A 6,759-nucleotide genomic window follows, 5' to 3' on the forward strand; every position below is an offset into this window, starting at 1 on the left:
AACAGTTTGTGGATAAGCGCTTGTCTGTGGATGAGCATGGCACTATGCTAGACCAGCTACTGTTCACAGCCCTTTCAGGTAGGTGTTATTCGGGGTCCCCGTTTTACAAATGAGGAGATTGAGGCACTGAGAGGCTAAGTAACTTGCCCAGAGCTCAGATTCAGTCAGACCCAGGTGTTTTGGTTCACTGCCAACACGGGACTCCACACTCCTAGCTGTCACAGATGCAGAATAAGATTTACTACCCTTGGGGCATGCACAGTCTATTCTAAAAAACAGAGAGATATATAATAGGTTAATTGTGTTTTTATCTTGATAAAACTTTTACCATCCATCCAGTAAAAATTTAGGGCAAGGCTATCACCCCAGTGAAATTGTCTTTGGCTCCAAAATCCCCCTCTGGTTAGCTTTTCAGGAATTCTCTAGTTTTTTTTCTTAATGTGACTAGTGCAAATCTTGGAACCACCCAAATCGTCAGTCCTCCATGCTGACTCCTAACCAGCTCTCGTTTTGGAAAAGCCTGGGGGAAGGGAGAAATGGCACTTCTCATTCCCAAGTTCAACATCTTTGTGAGCGACATTTGTGCCCCTCCTGAAGGAGTGTGGAAGGAACGTGATCAGAAATTAATTGGTGCATCTGTTCTCCTGTCTGCCCGTGAGCAGCCTGTGATCACAAACAACTCATTTAGGGGCATGTCAATTTCTCCCCAAGAGGTACCACCCCCACACCATTTGTGGAACATACTCCGATGCGTGAGTCACCTCCTAGAATGAGTGACTGCTGTTGACTCATGGCTTCGGAGAGCTTCCTATTAAAACAGCAGTTGCCCTAAAGCCTTGGAAAGAGAGCAAAACAACTTTTGAAGGAAATGAACACCATCCCTCTGTCAACGGAGAGGCTGTTGCAGCTGGAAATGGGCTTCGCTACCCATCAGCAGCAGCATCCAATATTCTGTGGCTTCTGAGGCTCAGACTTAAAGCTTCCCGAGTCTTCCCAGAAGTGCAATGCACACTCCCAGAACTAATTATTCAGGAGAGACATTTATTGAACACTTACTATATGCCAGGCACTGTACAAAATAATCTACATATACTATTATTTTATTCTCAAAAATAAACAATTATGTGAAGTAGATGACATTATGATTTCCATTTTACAATTGATCTAAACCGAGGCACAAAGTGGATAAGAATCTGTTAAAAGTCAGAGAGTTGCAACGTACAAGAACCAAGACATTTGGGCTCCAGGAGTGCTTGCGCTCAAGTGCTGAGCCTTAGCGAACACTTTGTGTTGGGCAGGAGCCCATCATCCCTGGGAGCATTCTTTGACATAGATTGAACACCTGCTTTGGCCTTGGTTATGCTACAGAGTGATGCAAAAAGCAGGGTATCTGGTTTAAAGTCCTCAGCCTTTCTTAGCATTGGTATTCTCATCTTGTGATGGGGATCTGATGACTCCTTACAGAGTCTAGGAAAGATTTAAGGAGATAATGTATCAAATGCCTGGCTTGTGGTTAAATGCCCAACACATGCTATTCACCCATCCTCTCCCAAGACACACAAGAAGAACTCAAAGAATGTAGAGTTGTATAAACAAGAGAGATACATAATGAACACTTACAAGGTGGTTAGAACTTTAATGAAAATATATTAGATATTAGGACAATGCAAATAAAAATTGTGATGAGGTTGTACATTTTATATGTCTTATTTAAGTTAGCCATACTAATCCTATGAATTAGGTGCCATTTTGCCCACTTAATAGGTGAGGGCATTATTTATGCATGGTACTGAGGAAAGAAACCCACTCTGTGAAAGATGGAGTTTCTGGAGACATAATTATAGACACTGTTTACTGAGCATCTACTATGTGCCAGGTATCTATAATAATAAAAGTGTAATATGCTAGTTAGACCGGACAGCCGAACGACCTTCCAGTTGTCCTTCCAGATGAAGCCATGGTGGCGGGGGCAGAGGCAGAGGTGGTTAGGGGCAATCAGGCAGACAAGCAGAGTGGTTAGGGGTGACTGGGCAGGCAAGTGGTTTAGGACTCTAAAATATATATATATAAACTCCATTAAGGCCTCACAATAGGAATTTTTATTCATTGTTTACAATGGAGAAACTGAAACTAGAGTTTAGGAAACTTGCCTAAAGACTGAAATCTAGTATGTCTCAAAAATTATTTTGTAATGAAGGATGATCTTATTGATGCTGAGTTTGCAATGTGTAAGTCAATACTATATAATAAAAGCCTAATATTCTAAGTGTCCAGTCATCCAGTCAGCCATTCAACCAATCAAAGCTTAATATGCTAAAGATATGTTAAGGCCGCTCAACTGAACACCAGGAGGCAGATGGTCCGACTGGTAGGTTAGCTTGCTTCTGGGGTCCAGCCAATCGGGACTGAGCAAGACAGGACAGACACACCCTGGAGCCCTATCGCAGTCCCTCCCAAGCTGGCCAACCTCCCACTTCCCTCCCTGGCCCTGATAATGCACTGGTGGGGTCCCTGGGCCTGGCCTGTGCCCTCTCACAATCTGGGAACCCTCAGGGGATGTCGGAGAGCCTGTTTCGGCCCCTATCCTGCAAGCCAGGCAGAGGGACCCCACTGGTTCACGAATTTGTGCACTGGGCCTCTAGTTTGTATATAAACAGGCTTTCTATTGCCTTGAAGCTTGTTTAAATGTTCCCATAATTTCCTGCCCTTTATGCACATTTTATTTAATTTAGGCCTCCAGATGTGTAATGACAAAAGTACAATTTAGGTATTTCTGGGGTTTTTTTTTCTGGAAAACAGACTGAGAGTGAAGGTGGTAGCTGAACACATCTGTGAACTCAAAGGCCAAGAGGTTGGCACTGGCTGAAATGCATCATGAGCCACATTTGGTGGGTCCACCAGATCGACTCAAGGACAAAACTGAAGGTGTGGTGCCAGTGGGAGGATGAGGGGCTCCCCCCTTTCAATTAGTTCCCCACAGCCTTGCCATGAATTCCTCATTAATCTCTGAATAACAGAGTGTGAATAATGAGTCTTCTACTTTTCTAAGTCTCACTGCCCAGTTTTGTTCAAACCAAATTTTGGGCCCCGGAGCACAGTGACGTACAAACATAGTGAACATGTTTGACTCAGACAAAACTCAGAAATTAGATGGAGTTAAAGTGCTTGAGATCTGGTATCTGAGATTTCCTGCCATCAGATATGCATGCTATACAATCTATGACCAGGTTTCCATGTGAACAAAGACCAATGTGAGGTTTGGTGCTGTTACCTTTTGGACTGCATGTAGAAATAGGGTTCACAGCCATGGAAGATGACAGCTAGAAGGTGAAATACTTCTTTCTTGTTTTACTCATCATCTAATAAACCAAAAGTTTATGAGAAAAGACTCTTGGGACACCCTCCCACTGCATGTGTGAGACTGGCTTTGAACCCAGGTCTGTGTGACACCTCGTGCTTATGTTCATCTTACATAGCTATGCTCTTCCCTGACAATGTGATATTTAAGCTGAGTTGTGACAATGGAGACATTTTCCAGATGGACTAAAAGGCAAAGGGCACTGTAAACAGAAGGAACAGCACATACATGAACAAAGCCCTGAATTGTGGGCTCAAGTGCCGAGATAATGTAAGGTTACATGGATAATGTAAGGAAGACGCTATATGAAGTGTTTGAGTGCATTGCAACACATAACGTGTTGTTCATCCATTCATTTGGTAATTCAGCTGGTGTTTATTGAGTGCCTCCTATATGCCAGTAACATGTTGTCAAATTAGAATCAGAAATCACTGGAAACATTTGTCAAAATATTACTGCTTTTTATACCTAGAACTTTATTTTCTCCTTGAAAGCAAACAAGCCTACAAAATTTTGAATCATTGGCAAACTAGCATTTTACTTAATGGCTGGTAATAAAAAGTATTATTTTACATGAAAACAAACGGATATATTTTAGATCAAGATGAAAAATTGGAATGAGTTTTAAGAGTTCAAAGAAGTTTCTTACCTGTAGCAGTGAGTCAGAACCTGTAGGAGGGCAAGTTTATTCTTTTCTGTTGTCAGAGATGTTTCCGTGGGGAAAGCCTGTCATGTCCTAGACCGTAGGATAAATTCCAAACATCCCAGCCTCAATTTCTGCAGGATTTATTCATGCCTGGCTTGCCTCCCTCTTTTCTTTAATGGTTCCCTTGAAACTCTACTCACCAACCATCCCACATCATTTAAGATAATAGCTACTGCAGCCTTCAGAATTCATGAAAAAACAAAAACCAGTGTAGGAATCAATTTTATCCAGGAAATTAGGTGCTTACAAAGCTGTTAGAAGATGTGGGAGAACAAAGGTCAGGGAAACCACTGGCAGTGTTCAGAAAAGCAGGAAGTGGAGGAATTGCAGGAAATGACCGCTAATAACCTAGGCTGTCTGCAGCTGCAAAGAGGGTGATTTAGGAGGATGCCTGGGACCTGCAGACACAGGAACAAAGTTTGTGCCTACCACCTGCCAAAGACCAAGACAATGGCTTTTGCTTCTCTTCTGCCTTTCAAATATTGCATGGATGCCCCAATCCTGATTCAGTGTTATGTGCTGAACTGTGACCCCCTGCCCCCCAAATTTATATGTTGAAGTCCTAACACCCAGGACCTTAGCAAGTGATTGTGTTTGAAGATAGGGCCTTTAAAGAAGTAATTAAGGTAAAATGAGATTATATGGGTGGGACTTAATCCAATATGACTGGTGTCCTTTTATGAGAAGAGATTGGGATACATATACACAGAGGGAAGACCACCTGAAGACACAGGTGGCCCTCCACAAGCACAGGAGAGAGGCCACTGAAGAAATAAACTCTGTTGATGCCTTGATCGTGGACTTCCAGCCTCCAGGACTATGAGAAAATAAATTTATGTTGTTTATGGCAGTCCTAGCAAATGAACACACTCTGGGAATAAGAATTTTATGTGTCATGTTACTAGGCTTCTAACCCCCGGTATAACCCTGAGTTCTCTGAGGGAGAACTCAGAGGGCGAAATGGAGCTGAGTGGCCAAGAGACAATCTGATACACTTGGCCTCTGTTGGGTGCATGCTGAGCACAGGCACGGCACTAAGCACTTTGCTTGTGTTGTTTAATTTAAGCCTCATATCTACTGATTCAGTGTAACCCTCACAGGCACATCCTATCTAATAAAAGAGAAACATGGTAATTGGTGTACGACCGCTACCCTTCCCATTGGCTAATCAGCGAGATATGCAAATTAACTGCCAGCCAAGATGGCGGCCGGCAGCCAGGCAGCTTGAAACTAAAATGAGGCTTGCTTGCTTCAGTGACGGAGGACTCCAACGTTCCCTGCCTGCCGCTGCAGGCCTCTGAGCTGCAACTCTAAGCAACTATGTAACAAACATAGAAGCTAAACAAAACCCCAGAAACCTGCTTTAGTCCGCCGGGCTTCAGCCAGAGGATCGCAACATTGTAAGCAAAGGCCAGAAACCTACTTTCAGCAGCGGAGGCCTAAGAGCTGGAGCCAAGCCTCAAAGCTAAAGCTGGCCCAGAATAAAAAAAAAGAAAAGAAAAGAAAAAAAGGAGCGGTTGGGAGCTTCAGTCACCCCCAGCCTGAACACAGCCTTCAGCCCCTCACCCAGACTGGCCAGGCACCCCAGTGGGGACCCCCACCCTGAAGGGTGTGTGACCAGCTGGAAACAGCCATCAGCCCCGCACCCAGGCTGGCCAGGCACCCCAGTGGGCACCCCCACCCTGATCCAGGACACCCTTCAGGGCAAACCAGCCGGCACCCACCCGTGCACCAGGCCTCTACCCTATATAGTAAAAGGGTAATATGCCTCCCGGCACTGGGATCAGCGTGACAGGGGGCAGCGCTCAAACCCCCTGATCACCCTGTGGCTCTGTGTGTGACAGGGGGCAGGGCCACAACCTCCCTATCCACCCTGCTCTGTTCATGACAGGGGAAGGCGCCCCAACCCCCTGATCGCCCTGCGGCTCTGTGTGTGACAGGGTGCGGCGCCCCCCCCCCCCCCCAAGGGCCCTGCTCTGTGTGTGACGGGGTAGAGCCATAACCTCCCCATTCGGCCCTGCCCTGAGTGTGAGAGTGGCGGCCCCCCAACCCCCTGATTGGCCCTGCTCTGTGGGTGATAGAGGGCGGCGCCTCAACCCCCTGATGGGCCCTGCTCTGTGCATGACAGGGGGCAGCGCCCCAACCCCCTGATTGGCCCTGCTCTGTGCGTGACAGGGTACAGAGCCCCAACTCCCCTGATGGGCCCTGCTCTGTGAGTGACAGGGGGTAATGCCCCAACCCCCTGATTGGCCCTGCTCTGTGTGTGACAGGGGGTGGCGCCGCAACCTCCCCATCGACCCTGCCTTGAGTGTGACAGGGGACGGTGTCCCAACCCCCCAATTGGCCCTACCCTGAGCGTGACTGAGGGTGGCATCACAACCTCCCAATCACCCTGCTCTGTGCATGACAGTGGGCGGCGCCCCAACTCCCCAATCGGCCCTGCTCTGAGCCCGACCAGGGGCTGCACCTAGGGATTGGGCCTGCCCTCTGCCACCCGGGAGCAGGCCTAAGCCAGCAGGTCGTTATCTCCCGAGGGGTCCCAGACTGCGAGAGGGCACAGGCCGGGCTGAGGGACCCTCCTCCCCCCAGAGTGCACAAATTTTTGTGCACCGGGCTTCTAGTTATGCTATAAGTAGGAAAAAGAGGCTTGGAGAAGTTGCTTTCCCAATTTACATAATTCAATATATGATTGTAA

Source organism: Myotis myotis, unplaced genomic scaffold (assembly GCF_014108235.1).
Source record: "Myotis myotis isolate mMyoMyo1 unplaced genomic scaffold, mMyoMyo1.p scaffold_m19_p_2, whole genome shotgun sequence".
NCBI classification, from domain to species: Eukaryota; Metazoa; Chordata; class Mammalia; order Chiroptera; family Vespertilionidae; genus Myotis; species Myotis myotis.